The following is a 17,135-nucleotide window of genomic DNA, read 5'->3' as shown; positions in this document are numbered from 1 at the left end:
AAACACAACAGCCTGCAGCTGGGAAAAGCTTCCATTGGCTTCCTGGCCCCCAGTAAGGTGAGAATTCAGCCCCTTTTCTGGGAACTGTGAGTGACTGGATACCAACCAGGCTGTCCAGAATGGCTTCACCCTCTTAGAAGAGCCTTTCCCCAATTCCCATCATGCTCTTCTCACAGCTGGGCCTTTAAATCCAGGAGAAATGAGCAGCTGTTGCCTTTAGGTGGCCATTTTGTAGCTGACTTCTGCAGGTTCCACTCTCCTCCTTGACAAGTGGTATGTATTTTTAGCACCTTATTATTTCCCCCTTTCCTTTTCTGTGTGTCTTGGTGGCACATTCTCACTTTCATGAATGATGTGAATGGATTTTGGTTTTCTCTAGTGTAGTGTTTGTTTTGAATGGGCTGTGGCCTGCATGAGCTTGTTTGCAAACTGTTTATATACCTGTTGCTGGTATCTGACTGCCTTAGTCACATTAAATTGTGTCTTTTCCCTGATCAGATGAATGAAATATTGCCAATGTATCCTTTCACCCTCACTTTTAAATGCTGGATGTTATCCCTTGCACACTATCACTCTGCACATTTCACCCACCTGCCCCATAGTTTAATAAATTACTGTTTTATGGGAGTATTATGGGGACTCATTAATACACAAGGCTTTGAAGGTGAAAAGTGCTATGTAAGGGTTGGATCCTGCCAACACATATGCACATGCTTTATTTTACACTGTGAAAGTGGAATGTGTAATCAATGCCAAATCAATGTGACTACACGCAGTAGTAAATTTATGGACAAATGTAAGGGTTTGATGGATCGGGCTTAAGTGTTCTTATCAGCGCTGGTAGAAACTTTTTGACAAAACGTTTTTTCATTTGAAAAATGCTGACGTGTCAAAACTGAAGTTGTTTGCAGGAAAGGGTTGGTTTTGATGAATTTCCCGTTTCAAAAAAATTCAAGATTGTCCAACGGTCCTTTTTCAGCATTTTGAAAATGAAAGGTTTCCATTGTGGGGGTTGAAATGATTTTTTGTTTCAAAGTTTAAGTTCATTTATAGTTTAAAAAGGACAAAGTCAAAACATTTCAAAATTATCTCAGCAAAACATCTAGCCTGACTCAGTCTGAAACGTTTGCGGATTTGTGGTTTATGAAAATGTTTGAGATTTTGACTTTTTGTCCCAGTTCAAGAGAGGAAAAAATGTCAAAATCTTGAAAATTCTCATAGGATGGGAAACTGTTCTCCACTCCGCTCTTATTATTATGCAAGCAGGATGGGAACTAACTTACTTCATAGTCTCTGGCAAGCAGTTTCCCATGATTTCCTCTGTTCTAGAGTGTGTGGTTGTTTAGTTTGTGCTGAGCAGGTGGGACCAGGAAGAGTTGATGATACTGTGTGTACAGACTAGTATATATGCAGTCTTTATTGGTTGGCGTATCAGACCTCCTCTAGAGTGCGTGGATGGTCTGGAGTATCCATAAGGCTTACTACTACGGTATTACAGCTATTCATAATTTCTTGCACTTATACAGCAACTTTCATTACCCTTTCACTTTTAGTGGAAAGGAGCATTTTGAATCACAAGGCCCTGGATTCTGTGTCCATGAAGGCTGAGAGCTCATGCAGCCATGGATCAGCTGTGTGGATAACATGAACTCTAAGCTCTTAAAAATACAGGGTTCAATTCTTGCCCCACTGAAGTCCGTGGATGTGTCTGAACCTCAAGCTGGGGCTGTGAGTTCCAGCTCGAGCAGATGTACCCATGCTAGCTCTAATCAAGCTAGTGTGCTAAAAATAGAATGTAGCCACAGCGGTAACGAGCAATGGGTGGGGCTAGCTGCCCCAAGTCCCTGCTAGTCGGAGATGCTAAATTTGCATTCGGGGCAGCTAGCCCCTTCCGCTGCTTGCACTGCCGTGGCTATGTTCTGTTTTTAGCACACTAGCTTGATGAGAGCTAACATGGGTATGTCTCCTCCAGCAGAGAATCACACCTCCCAGCTCGAAGTGTAGACACATCCAGCATCAAAACTCCCATTGACTTCAATGGGGCCAGGATTTTAACTGCACTTCTGTCACAACACCTGTAGTAAAGCAGACAAGCCGTCTCTGAAAAAGTGCACGTCAGAATGGTTTTGTCACTTCTTCTTTGAGTCAGATTAGGGAACATGAATAACTGAATACCTCTATTGCGCTTCTGCACTGCAGGGAAGCCAAGCTGTAAGCCCCCTTTTGTGTGCTAGATAAAATTGCTTCAGGACTCACAAGAGTTCAGCAAAGTGCCGGTGGGCATTTTAATTCCCATACTTGCTACTTTTTGTTTACTTCAGTCTCTAAAAGCGACTCATCTCAGAAATTACTGCTGCACATTTAAAAGTGAGGGATTTGTTTTTTGGTGCCTCTTTATTTCCTTTGAGAAACCATGAAGTACAATGGTGGGAGATGACACAAAAAACTGAAATCCTTGGACTCCAAAAGCATCAAAGCCTGGATTCTTTGAAAATGTTCCATGGGTTGACTACTGTTAACCCAGGCATTTATAATGCACCCATCAGATAGGGGTTATCTTCCTTTTCTTGATCCTTGTGTCTGTTTCTTTCTTTGATGTGAGCTGTTTCCTACTTAACTAAATGAGCTAAAAGATACAGAGGAGAAAATCCAACCTCAGAAATCGGTGTCACAGGAGACAATTGGCTGTACATACAGCTCTCCTGAGATGCTTAGTGCTGTTGAGTATAGGAGGATGGCTTATGCTTTGAAGCTCCAGGAGACTCAAGAGCTATTTATGCACTTCCTCTCATCCCTACCACCACCAATCACTTCTTTCTCTCTGCCTTCCAACCTCAACTCCAGAACAATTCTTCCATCAAACTCCATGTGTGTGTTTGAATGTTAGGAAAAAAACATGTACTTGTCTCACTAATCAGAACTCACCTCCAGCTCTTTAGACTGGGCCTGGCCTACATAATGAGGTACTTAAAGAGTTGGTTTAAATTCAATATGGATTTTATATTTTTAACTCCACAAATAAAGAGGAACGCAAATGAAATGTCACAGCACCAATAGCATTGGCATGCACTGTGTCAATTCGGATATAACAATGGAGCTTGTACAGTGGATAGGGTGACCAAACAGCAAGTGTGAAAAATCGGGACGGGGGTGGGGGGTAATCGGTGCCTATATAAGACAAAGCGCAAATATCAGGACTGTCCCTATAAAATCAGGACATCTGTTCACCCTAACAGTAGCAGCCTAACAAAGCACCCTAACAAAGATCAGCTTTGTACAATATTTTATTCAGCAGCTAAAGGATTCCATTGCTTTGCACATAAGTTAACTAGAACACCATCAGCCTGTTCAATAGATATACCTGGAAACTGTCTCTGCATGGTACATCAGTGCAACTAATATTTTCATTTGCTTCTGTGTTGACTTCAGGCCTCGGTCCTGCAAACCCTTATTCATATAAACTGTCCCACTAAAGCCATTGGGAACCTCATGTGGGGAAGGGTTTGCAGGAGCAGACTCGACATACGATGACATGATCCCATGAGGGCACTCGGCACCTTGCAGGATCGGACCCATGGTTATTTGGAAACCTTTCTTCTCTTTTATGGAAGTCAAGCATCATTGATTCCCTCTTTCTCCCCCTCCCTCCCAGGGAAGGAGAAACTGAGTTTGCTCCTTCTGCCCCTTTTCCACAGACGGCTATGTTAATTATAAGACACACGAGAGACACCTTTTATTTACAACATGAGTCAGTCATCAATGTCAAATCATTAAAGATTTGTTACGCACCTAAGTAAGGACAACAGGATTGAGCCCTTGTCTGATCAGTGATTTCCAGAATCTCTCCTGCTGACAGGCTTTAAATATTTGCTTTTAAATATTTTTCAGACAAAATGTTTTCCATTGTCATAATTAAATTATGGAGGAATTTTTTCTCTTAACTCTGTTCTCCCTCTTATTATTTCCTCCCGACTTCTGATACCTGAGCAAGCCATTTATTTATGTCCAATTCCTTAATTATACTTCTCCCCTGAGATTGCATCCGTGTCAGTGGTTTTGTTTTTTTCATTTACATTTTATTTTTCCTCTTGCAAATTGACTGCAATCAGGATGGCTGCATGCCAGCAGTCAAAATAATGGGATTCAGAACAGAAGTAATGAGATAAGTCTAACTGAGGAATGAAACAGATCCCTGCAAGCAGAGAGGGCTCAGCAAGCAACAAATGCTACTGGCAAATTCTATTCCTTTAACCATGTGCAGTAGCAGATTACTCTGCAAACAGCCCCACTGAACTCAATGGGCCTATTCCTGGTGCATGGTATTATCAGTGGGAGCGAGGGTGGCACAATCCAGCGCACAGCAAAGCCATGGCTTATACTGTGTCATGTTTGGCTTCTTAGGTTCCATTTGCATCTGTAGTCATTGGTAGGGTGACCAAATAGCAACTGTGAAAAATTGAGACTGGGGTGGGGGGGTAATAGGCACCTATATAAGAAAAAGTCCCAAAAAACAGGACTGTCCCTATAAAAGCAGGACATCTGTCACCCTAGTCATTGGGCATTTCTCATGGCTCCCCTGCAGGCTTTGCGGGACCCTGGTCTGTGCCCTTTGGACAGAGTTGGAGTGGAGCGGGCTCTAAATGCTGTTCCTTCACTGATTCTTTGTAGAAGCTGAAGAATGGGAACTTCACATCTTGAAGGGGTAAAACCACGTGTCTACAAAAGCAGGAGTTGAAGAAGCAACTCAGAAGATATGGATGGGAATTGCAAATGGAGTTTTGGGTGCGAGGTAGAAAAGGCTCCTGACAACTAAAATAATTCCGGAGCACAAAATGGGTCATGAGTCATTTAGGAAGATTTTGGCCAACCGACAGCCTGTGTGGATCGGGAGAGGAAACATAGCAACCAATGAAGTGCCAAACTGTTTTCATTCTGAGCCTGACCTTACCAACAAAATCTCTGGCTGGAGGCTCAGATGCTGAATTCATTCAAAACCTGGGACTAACAGCTATGTGTTCTACACAGCTGATTTTGATGGATTTATTAGTAAAACAATACTTAGATGATTCCAAAAGAGGATTTTTCAAGAAGGAAATTGTTGAGATATGCCCTTTACGCATCACTAGCTAAGTGGTGTTTTTCCCCCACTCCGTGTGAGTATGCCAGCTGAATGTCTGCCAGGCTTGTAATGCTCCTTTTAAAGGGATCACTTGTCATGCAGAGTTTTTTTAAATTTTCTATTATTCAGATGGGCACATTTGACTTTTAATTGGTTTCAGGTTGCTAAGGACCCAATCCTGGGAAGTGCTGAGCACCTTGGCTTCCACAGAAGCCTATAGAAGTTACTCATGTCCTGCCACAAGAGCCTAGTGGCTGAGGGTGTGTGGCACATCACAGGATCAGGTCTTGAGTATTCTAGATGGTTCATTGAGCAGTATGTAGGGAATAACGTTACCATTGTTCTATGAGGGAACATGAATATCCATAGAAACACTTCTTCCTTCCAGAAGAGCAGTGCCATGGTGTTGGTGCCCCCCCCAGCCCCAAGAAAAAGCGGACAGCTTGAGACTGTGAGGTAGGCAATTTGAAAACAAACAAGGTTCCTGGGTTTACAGAACTGATGGCATCACGAAGGCCCCAATCCTGCAACTGGGTCCACCTGGGAGGACCACTGGATATGAAGTCAGATTTGTGGTTTATGAACATTTTTGAGATTTTTACTTTGTCCCAGATCAGGACAGGAAAAAATTTCAAAATCTTGAAAATTCTCATAGGATGGGAAACTGTTTCCCACCCAGAGAGAAGCCAGTGGGGCTCTGCATAGGGGCAGAAGTTTGCCTATGCCCCAGCACTTGCAGGGTCGGGACCTAAATCAGCCTGAGGCATGTAAGAACTGTCCAGAGGTCAGAAAGATCAACTGCAGGGGGCTGTAATGTTTGAAGAAAAGTAAGGATGATTAAAAATCAAATTGATATTGTCATGCGCTGGTGCCTTAATGTAACAACATAAAGCCACAACTAAAATAATTACTAATAAATATGTAGCAATGATAGGGCTCTTTTACATCTTCAGATATTTATGAACATTCACTAACAAATCTTCCTTTATAAGGGATAGAACCGTTCTGACAGCGAGGGAACAATTGCTACCATGTTCAGGGCTCAAGACAGTTTGGGAAGCTGTACAATACAGTAAAAAGAAAAGGAGGACTTGTGGCACCTTAGAGACTAACAAATTTATTTGAGCATAAGCTTTCGTGAGCTACAGCTCACTTCATCGGATGCATTCAGTGGAAAATACAGTGGGGAGATTTATATACATAGCGAACATGAAACAATGGGTGTTACCATATACTCTGTAATGAGAGTGATCACTTAAGGTGAGCTATTACCAGCAGGAGAGTGAGGAGGGGAAACTTTTGTAGTGATAATCAAGGTGGGCCATTTCCAGCAGTTGACAAGAACGTCTGAGGAACAGTGTGCGGGGGGGGGGGGGGGGGGGGGGGGAATAAACAAGGGGAAATAGTTTTACTTTGTGTAATGACCCATCCACTCCCAGTCTCTATTCAAGCCTAAATTAATCCGCACAGACACACCCCTGGAACCCCGACCTGGGGTATTCTATCTGCTACCCAAGATCCATAAACCTGGAAATCCTGGACACCCCATCATCTCAGGCATTGGCACCCTCACAGCAGGATTGTCTGGCTATGTAGACTCCCTCCTCAGGCCCTACCCTACCAGCACTCCCAGCTATCTTCGAGACACCACCAACTTCCTGAGGAAACTACAATCCATCGGTGATCTTCCTGAAAACATCATCCTGGCCACTATGGATGTAGAAGCCCTCTACACCAACATTCCACACAAAGATGGACTACAAGCCATCAGGAACAGTATCCCCGATAATGTCACGGCAAACCTGGTGGCTGAACTTTGTGACTTTGTCCTCCCCATAACTATTTCACATTTGGGGACAATGTATTCAGATCAGCGGCACTGCTATGGGTACCCGCATGGCTCCACAGTATGCCAACATTTTTATGGCTGACTTAGAACAACACTTCCTCGGCTCTTGTCCCCTAATGCCCCTACTCTACTTGCGCTACATTGATGACATGTTCATCATCTGGACCCATGGAAAAGAAGCCCTTGAGGAATTCCACCATGATTTCAACAATTTCCGTCCCACCATCAACCTCAGCCTGGACCAGTCCACACAAGAGATCCACTTCCTGGACACTATGGTGCTAATAAGCGATGGTCACGTAAACACCGCCCTATACCGGAAACCTACTGACCGCTATTCCTACCTACATGCCTCCAGCTTTCACCCAGACCACACCACACGATCCATTATCTACAGCCAAGCTCTACGATACAACCGCATTTGCTCCAACCCCTCAGACAGAGACAAACACCTACAAGATCTCTATCAAGCATTCTTACAACTACAATACCCACCTGCTGAAGTGAAGAAACAGATTGACAGAGCCAGAAGAGTACCCAGAAGTCACCTACTAAAGGACAGGCCCAACAAAGAAAATAACAGAATGCCACTACCCATCACCTTCAGCCCCCAACTAAAACCTCTCCAACGCATCATCAAGGATCTACAACCTATCCTGAAGGATGACCCATCACTCTCACAGATCTTGGGAGACAGGCCAGTCCTTGCTTACAGACAGCCCCCAACCTGAAGCAAATACTCACCAGCAACCACACACCACACAACACAACCACTAACCCAGGAACCTATCCTTGCAACAAAGCCCGTTGCCAACTCTGTCCACATATCTATTCAGGGGACACCATCACAGGGCCTAATAACATCAGCCACACTATCAGAAGCTCATTTACCTGCACATCTACCAATGTGATATATGCCATCATGTGCCAGCAATGCCCCTCTGCCATGTACATTGATCAAACTGGACAGTCTCTACGTAAAAGAATAAATGGACACAAATCAGACGTCAAGAATTATAACATTCAAAAACCAGTTGGAGAACACTTCAATTTCTTTGGTCACTCGCTTACAGACCTAAAAGTTGCAATTCTTCAACAAAAAAACTTCAAAACCAGACTCCAGCAAGAGACTGCTGAATTGGAATTAATTTGCAAACTGGATACATTAACTTAGGCTTGAATAGAGACTGGGAGTGGATGGGTCATTACACAAAGTAAAACTATTTCCCCTTGTTTATTCCCCCCCCCCCCCCGCACACTGTTCCTCAGACGTTCTTGTCAACTGCTGGAAATGGCCCACCTTGATTATCACTGCAAAAGGTTCCCCCCCCCTCCCCCACCCCCGGCTCTCCTGCTGGTAATAGCTCACCTTAAGTGATCACCCTCGTTACAGTGTGTATGGTAACACCCATTGTTTCATGTTTTCTATGTACATAAATCTCCCCACTGTATTTTCCACTGAATGCATCCGATGAAGTGAGCTGTAGCTCACAAAAGCTTATGCTCAAATAAATTTGTTAGTCTCTAAGGTGCCACAAGTACTTCTTTTCTTTTTGCAAATACAGACTAACACGGCTACTACTCTGAAACCTGTACAATACAGTGTTATCACAGGGTATGTCTACACAGCACACTAATACTGGTCCTGTGGGAGCCAGGCTTGTGCACTCAGTGTTTCCAAGCCCACACTTGAGCGTTCACACTGCATTGGAAGCCAGTTTACAATAGCTGAACCCAGGTCTTATAGCCATACTAACACGGCCACACTTCACTGTGCAGAACTTCTGACTTGGGTTTGCAGCTTGACCTGCGTCCACACTGCACAGTGACAGTGTGGACCTGAGTCTCAGTGGGACTCAGGCTCTGGCTCGTGCCCAGCTTGGTCCTAGGACCATGGTCCTGAGTGCTTGCTGACCCGAGTATGTGGACAGAAGTGGGGCTTGGACTCAAACCTGACTCGGAGCCCAGGTTCGGTGTGCAGTGTAGACATACCCGCAGAGGGAAAGCTTCTTTGGAGTGCTGAAACATGGGGTTCAGGTTTCCTGAAGTATCTCCAGCTGGGGACATGGTGAAGAGTATTGCTACAAGCTACACTTCCCGTATTTGCAGGGTGTCCAGTGTATGCTTTGCTTATTTAATTGCCATTCATACAGCAGCTTGCTCTTGTAGTAATTAGATATGCAAGCTTTTGGGAGCAGGGACTGCCTTTTTGTTCAGCCCCTAGCAGGATAGGGCTCTTAGGTACTGTCGTATTACAAATAATTAATAATCTAATCCCAATTTTACTCATTGAGCTAGAATCAGTGATGGATCTGTGCAAGCCTTGTGCAGATGCCTGAGTCTGCCTTGGGAGTAGGTTGTGGTGAGGCTTCCCAGCACACCTACTTCCCCACTCCTCCTTCAGAGCACCCTTCTGCTCCTTCACTGGGTCTCGCTCTGTACCCAGCTTCCATGGCCTTGCTCAGCCCCCTCCCTCTCCCTATCCAGCCCTGTTGTGAGTTCGCACCTCTCTGTGTGGCTTCCTCTTCCCCCGGGCCCACCTACTAGCTTCAGCTTCCAGCTCTGCTCCAAGGCGCAGATAGTGGTCTGGCTATAGAGGGGACCCTCCCCAAATAGGAGATGCCTTTCTGCCTCAGAAGTGCTATCATCCCAATGCACTGTGTGAAGGGACTCTCCTCTGCATGGCTAAGTCCAGGTGGGAGTGGGGATCGGTGGGTTCAGGTTGGGGCCAAGAGGGGGATACTCATGGTGTCTGACCCTCAGCCCACTGGAGATTGCCCACATAAGATAACAAAGCCCTCAGCCTGTATTATCACTGCTGTGCAGCCTCCCTCTGGAAGTCCCAGAGCAGCTATGGCCATAAGGACTAGAGCCAGTGCAGGAGTCCAAGGCCTCCCTGTGGATGGCCCTGATTTCCCCTGGATCCTGGGGATCACTCATGTTTGGGGGAGAGTCCCATGGCCTTTTCCAGGAGGTGGAGAATAAATAAAAATCCTACCCCCCAAAGATGTGGGGGAATCTCCATGAGGGGACCCTTGCAGATCTTCTTCCTCAGAGCCCTGTCTTGTGGGTTTTACCATGAGAGGGGAGGAACTGGGCCTAGCCTAGCAGTATCCCTATGAGCGCTTCCTTTCTCCACCTCACACAGCTTTCAGAATCCCCTTGTCATAGCTTCCTGGCCTTGTCAGTCCAACAGGATCTGTCTGGTTGTCTACAGGTGCCAGGAAGTGAGGAGGAAAAGGTAAAAACAAAATATCTTAATCCCCCCCCCCCCCCCCCAACTCCTCAATAAAAATTAATATTGTACTGTCAGCCTCTCCAATTTAAAAAGCGCTGTCGGGGGAGTAATACTTTGGTTTAACCTGACTCAGGAGGTAACAGCGATGGGAAAAACATTGATGAAAACACCTCTAGGAAAAGGAAGATTACTTGGCTATCAGCTTGTCTTTCAGTGAAATCACGGGGAAAACAACCTCCCCAGATGTTAAGCCCACACAAATGAGTGGTCATCATTCTTCCTTTACTATTGCATAGCCCTGCCCCGGCCCCCAAAGGAGCTGCTTTTGACTCAATGCCAGTGGGATCGGAACCTCGGGTAGTAAATACCACACAGTGATTAATGTAAGCAATCTCTGTCTTTTGCCACTGCATTGCTCTCCTGTGGATTGTGTGTACTGAAATGAAAAAACAGCACCAGCGCGCCCCCACACCCAGCCCACCCCGGAGTAGTGAGAGCAGGTTGAATCAGGCAGAGCATATCTAGAAATAATAGGTTTGCTCTGAAAAGCCCTGATTAGACAGACTCCTTTGGGGAGATGATCTCATCCCCAAATCTGATTTAATAGTGAAGAGCCCATGCTTTACAGAACATCTATTGTGCTGGGTATTTGCCCTCAGGCACAGAGAAGTGAACAGCAAGTTCCAAATTACAATGAAGGCCATACGTTCCTATGGGCTCCGCAATGGCTTTTGGCCACAGCCCTAAGTAAGGAGTGGGGTACACAGGAGTAGTGTGATGAGGAACACAAGGAGGTACAGTGCCTCCCAGAGCTCTCTGACCTACAGACAGAGCAACCTGCTATTCCAGACATCACGGAGCACAGCTTGATGCTCCCTTGTGCAGCAGCTCTACTGACTGGCACAAAGAGGAGTGGTGTCATGGGCCTACCCCCGCAGCCCTCTGCCCCTTTCCTCACCCCCGGCTTGCTAGCGGGAACCAGTCCCTGCACTCAGGACAAAGCAGGAGGGTGAGTGTGGCTGGCAGCTGGAGAAGATGGGATAAGAGGGAAGAGTCCTAGCATTGTCCTCTACCTCATGTACCCATGCAGAGGCCAGCGGCTATCTGGCCCTAAATCGGCTCCATCCAGTGTAATTCAGAAGCTCTCCCCCCCACACACACATTTCTGACTGTTGTTTTGTTTTATCTGCAATTCTGCAGAGACCTATGCGCATATTTAACTTTATGCACATGTGATGGGGGTGTTCACCCCGACACTTGTCCGGAAAGGGTTAATGTAGGCTAAGAAGGGAGCCAATTAACCAAACAGGCCACGGTTGAGAGGAATCAGGTGGCTTAAGCAACCCCCTGACTGTGGGAAGGAGCCCACTTGGGAAGGAATGAGCTGGGCTGGATTTATAGAGGCAGGAAGCTGATAGCAGAAGGGGCTGTTAGGAAAGTCTGCAGTCACTCCCTGAGAGAAGGGAGAGGCATTTGGGCTGGCAAACCCAGAGAGGGGAGGAAGGTCCTAAGGTCTAGAAGGGAACATACCTGTACTGATGGCTAAATGTCCCTGAGCCAGAACTCAGAGTAGAAGGCGGGACCAGGTTCCCCTGCCCGCCACTGAGGGGAGTGATGCTACAAGGTAGCAAACAGGAAGACTGCCTAGAACTGCTTGTGAGGGGAAAAACTTTGATACCCTGGAAAGGGAAAATGCAGATAGAGAGTCGGCGGGCTCTCACAAAGAAGCAGCAGCAACTTGTGGAACGAGAGAGGGACTGGAGACCCAAAGAGAGAGGCAGAGAGATGGTGTGCAACTGGGGAAGAAGCACTGATCTCTCGAGCTATTCCCCGCATGGCCAGGAAGAGGTGCCATCCGAGCAGTGAGTAGAGCCCCTGTCATAGCACAGGAGAAGTCCCACTGAAGTCAATGGGACACTCAGATGCATAAGATTAAGCATGTGTGAGAGTCTTTGCAGGACTGGGGACAATGACTATAGAAACAAGTCTCTGTGAGTAAAAAGAAAAGGAGTACTTGTGGCACCTTAGAGACTAACAAATTTATTTGACCATAAGCTTTCGTGAGCTACAGCTCACAAATAAATTTGTTAGTCTCTAAGGTGCCACAAGTACTCCTTTTCTTTTTGAGGATACAGACTAACATGGCTGCTACTCTGAAACCTGTCTCTGGTGAGTGTCACTTGAAAGTTGGCCTGTCTCTCATGAGCTATCTAACTAGACGTCCCTCATCGTCCCACATCTTCTTGTGATCTTTTATCATGGCAACCTATGCTGAAGTAGAGTCCAGAGTGCTGGAAGTTTGGCTGGGAGCCGCATTCTGCTCACTGTTCCACCGGCCTACATCTGAAGTAGCGGCACTGGCATGTCTCTGCATTTACTCCACAGTAGCAAAGTGGAGCATATATAGTCCCAGTGATGTTTACAAGGAGCGGCATCGTATGTACGACAGCCTCAGAATCCACCAAAATAAGAGGAGAAATAGATTTTTGTAAAGACAATCTGTCGTCTTCTGCTCTTGTTCACATCAGTGTCACAGGTTCAGGGTCAAACCACGTGTATTTCGCCCCCATGCTCCACTCCAGGCGTGCCCAGTCCGGTCTCAGGACTCCAGCTGTCACTTGTCTCTGGGCAGGGAGGGACCCTTCTGACTGGGGTTTTTAAGGCTGCACAGCCCCCTGCAATATAGTGTGGTATCCCCACAAGCCAGTCAGCCTAATGGCTAACACCCGGGCTTTGCTCTCTCTGCCAGGGCCAGCTGTTACAAGTTACCACACAGCTCTTCCTTGGCAGCATACGTTTATATAAGGACAAAAGCATCACAGAGGCAACATAAAAAAAAAAAAACAGTTCCTCCATGCTTACTAACAAACATCTTCCTTGTGAGGCCCTAGTAGCCAACAGTCTCTTCCAACCCTTCCATAAGGGCTGGGATCACCCTGGGACAGAAGGTCTCGTCCCTTTGCTACCAGACCATGAGTCAGTTCAAGCTGATCCTTTTATGCCTGAAGATCTTCCTCTCTCCCCCAGTCTCCAGATAAGGTTGTAAGGTTATCTTTATTGGAGACCTCTAATTAGAGAATGAACTTGAACAAAAGAACAGCCATACTGGGTCAGACTAATGGTCCATCTAGCCAGTATCCTGTCTTCTGATAGTGGCCAGTGCCAGACGCTTCAAAGGGAATGGAAAAAATACCAAGGAAATTATCAAGTGATCCTTCCCATGTTGTCCAGACCCAGGATCTGGCAGACAGAGGCTTAGGGACACCCAGATCATAGGGGTTGCATCCCTGACCATCTTGGCTAATACTCATTGATGGACCTATTCTCCATGAATTTATCTATTTCTTCTTTGAATCCAGTTATACTTTTGGCCTTCACAATTTCTCCTGGCCAAGAGTTCCACAAGGGTGTTGTGTGAAGAAGTACTTCCTTATGTTTGTTTAAAACCTGCTGCCTATTAATTTCATTGGGCAACCCCTGGTTCTTGTGTTATGTGACTTTCTTATTCACTTTCTCCACACCATTCATGATTTTATAGAGCTCTATCATATCCTTCCTCAGTCATCTCTTTTCCAAGCTGAGTAATCCCAGACTTTTTAATCTCTCCTCATATGGAAGCTGTTCCAGGCCTCTAATCACTTTTGTTGCCTTTCTCTGTACCTTTTCCAATTCTAATACATCTTCTTTTTAAAGATAGGGTGTGCAGTATTCAAGGTGTGGGAGTACCATGAATTGATCTAGTGTCATCGGGATATTTACTGTCTTACCTATCCCTTTTCTAACATTCTGTTATCTTTTTTGACTGCTGCTGCACATTGAGGTGGGTGTTTTCAGAGGACTATCTTGAGTAGGAACAGCTAATATAGACCTCATCATTTTTGTATGTATAGCTTAGATTGTTTTCCAATGTGCATTACTTTGAATTTATCAACATTGAATTTCGCCTGCCATTTTCTTGCCCAGACACCCACTCTTCTCAGTCTGCTTTGGACTGACTTAAGTTTGCAGAAGATAGTTATCATCTGCAAATTTTGCCACCTCACTGTTTACCCTGGTTTCCAAACCGTTTATGAATATGCTGAACAACACTGTTCCCAGTACAGATCACTATGGGACCCCGCTATTTACCTCTCTCTACTGTGAAAACTGACCATTTATTCCTACCCTCTGTTTCCTGTCTTTTAACTGGTTACTGATCCATGAGAGGACCTCTCCACTTATCCCATGACTGTTTAGTTTGCTTAGGAGCCTTTGGTGAGGGACCTTGTCAAAAGCCTTCTGAAAGTCCAAGTATCCACTGGATCCCCCTTATCCACATGTTTGTTAACCCCTTCAAAAAACTCTACTAGATTGGTGAGGCATGATTTCCCTTTACAAAAGTCATGCTGATTCTTCCCCCAACAAATCATGTTCATCTGTGTGTCTGATTATTCTGTTCTTTACGAAAGTTTCAACCAGTTTGCCGGGTACTGTCTTTTGCTAGTTGTTCTTCAAATTCTTTTTTGGCCCCTGTAATTATGCTTTTACACTTGACTTGCCAGAGCATTATGCTCCTTGCTATGTTTCTCAGCAGGATTTGATTTGATTTCCAATTTTTTGCCTCAACTGCGTCTTTTTCTTTATTTAGTTGTGGTGGCATTTTTGGGGTCTTATTATTTTGTTTGGGGTATACATTTAATTCTAGCCTCTGTAATGGGTGGTTGTTGGGTTTTTTTAAAGTTTCCATGCAGCTTTCAGGCATGTCACTCTTGTGACTTTTCCTTTTAATATCTATTTAAGTAGCTTCCTCATTTTTGTGTTCTTCCCCTTTTTGAAGTTAAACGCTACTATGAAGAGCTTCTTTGGTATTTCACCACCCATAAGGATGTTAAATGTAGTTACATTATGGTTGCTATTACCCAGCGGTTCCGCTATATTCACCTCTTGGACCAGCTCTTATGTGCCACTTAGAACTAAATAAAAATTGCTTCTGCCCTTGTGAGTTCCAGGACTGGCTGCTCCGGGAGCTGTCGTTAATGGCGTCTAGGAAATTTTTATCTCTGCATCCCATCCTAAGGTGACATGTACCCAGTCAATATGGGGGTAGTTCAAATCCTCCATTATTGTGGAGTTTTCTATTTTTATAGCATCTCTAATCTCCTTGAGCATTTCACAGTCACCATCCTGCTCAGGTTGTCCGTGTAATTTGTGGGTGAGAAAATGTTTATCTTTTGGAATTAGGATGCCTCTTTCCAAGGAGGTTAGTTTGGCCTGGATCCAAACCCAACTGTTTCTTCTTTCACTTCTGGTCCATTTAATATCCATGTCTTTCAAGGGAAACGTGCAGGCTTCCTGGCTTGGGTGGAGAAGGAAGAAAATTCTTGTGGCATTTGCAGTGACCTACCCTGCAAACAACTTGTTCCCAGCATATTTTGTATGGTGGCGTTTTGCCAGTGGGAAAATAATGGACTGGGCAAGGAATACAGAGGGGGAGGAGATTGTACAAAAGAGAATAGAACATTGGGGAGAGAGGGAAGGAAATCTTGAGGGCCTGGAGAATGCAGCTGCAAGGAAGTAAAGTATCAGAGCTAGACAATGTGAGGGGCAGGAAAACAGAAGAGTGTATGGGAGCCAAGGAGCCAGCAACATGGCTGAGATTTAATTAACGGAGACCGTACTACATGTTACACTTAGTGCCTTGCTGAGAGGGTCTGCTTTTGTGCTTGCACAGCTATAATGAACTAAACAAATTCTACGCAGCTAGGGTGATTAATTTTGATCAGAAAATCAAATATTGTTTGTTTTTTCCATCATGGTACAGAGTGAATGAATAGATACTGTGCCATGGTTGGTAATTTGATCATGGTAACTATGCCAACCTGACAACGTAAAGTCTTAACTTGATGAAATCCGAGGTGAGATTGAGTCTCCAGGGTAGAGCTAGGAAAAATCTGAAGGATTCTGTGTAGAGAGGGGTTCACAAACAGAACTCTGCCATTTGGGTCACAGGCGATGGCAATGAGTCAACATCTGCAGGCTCCCATGAGGTTTCATGTTCAGGATCTCGTCTCCCATGGTGTCCAGATTGATCAGTCCATCACCCCCAGCCACACCCAAGACGTGCCTTCTTACCTTAGATGTCTGGGGAAGGAGGTATCATAGGGCTGGGAAGAGGTGATGAAGTGGCTATTTAAAGGGATAGGTTAATTAGCATCATGTGACTGTTGAAATAACCTAGTCCCATGAACTTTTGCACATCAGGGCTGAGAATTGCAAATACATTGAGCCTTGAATGCAGGACTAAACTTGCGAGGTTTGAGGTTCCATGTGAAATATTTTGCACACTTTTAGTAATAATGCAAATTCAACATGACGGGGAGGCAATTGGCATTTGGATTTTGTTAGCTAGGCCTCTGGCATCTTAGCCAGTAAAATGGACAGCTCTGATTAGGAGGGTGATTTTTTTTTTCACATTCCTACCTATAATTCCCCCCTCCCCTCCCATCTTACTGCAAGAAGACTCTAGCCTTCTTAATATCTATAAAAATAAATGAAGCGAAGACTTTCATTTCTTTTTCACAACATGTTCTGATCCCTAGGACTAACTTAAAAATAAAATGACTTTTTAGACTCTGAAATGTGGTGGTGTTTTAACTGCCTATATCTTTTCACTCGCATCATGTTCCCTATTGGTCTGCTGCAAAATAAGGTGTGTGCAATGAATTCTTGAAGGCATATCTTATGCCCTAGTAATACTGCTGTAGCAGATGGTGACTATAACTGGAGAATCACTGCACACTTTCCAAATGTATAAAACCAGTGGGGCTGCATTGTAGGATCAGGCAATTGAGCAAAGTAAATTAATAGCCTGACTTTCAGAAGTAAAATAAAATGAACTAAAATTATAACTTTATAAAGTTATTTAGCATCACTAAAATTATGGCAAGATT

The 17,135-nt window shown here is 44.9% G+C and overlaps 1 long non-coding RNA gene across 1 annotated transcript in view; it reads left to right on the top strand.

The window, feature by feature from the left end:
- The first annotated feature begins 102 nt into the window (after nucleotides 1-102).
- The window catches only part of LOC122461786, an 84,868-nt gene continuing 67,835 nt past the window's right edge, over nucleotides 103-17,135 (top strand). The window contains exon 1 of the long non-coding RNA XR_006283964.1: nucleotides 103-273. This is a non-coding gene — a long non-coding RNA (uncharacterized LOC122461786). The remainder of the gene's footprint in view (nucleotides 274-17,135) is intronic.

The sequence above is a fragment of the Chelonia mydas genome, chromosome 9 (assembly GCF_015237465.2).
Source record: "Chelonia mydas isolate rCheMyd1 chromosome 9, rCheMyd1.pri.v2, whole genome shotgun sequence".
Taxonomy (NCBI): Eukaryota; Metazoa; Chordata; order Testudines; family Cheloniidae; genus Chelonia; species Chelonia mydas.
Note: the sequence above shows the minus strand (reverse complement) of the source record. Positions and strands in the feature narration are given on the sequence as shown.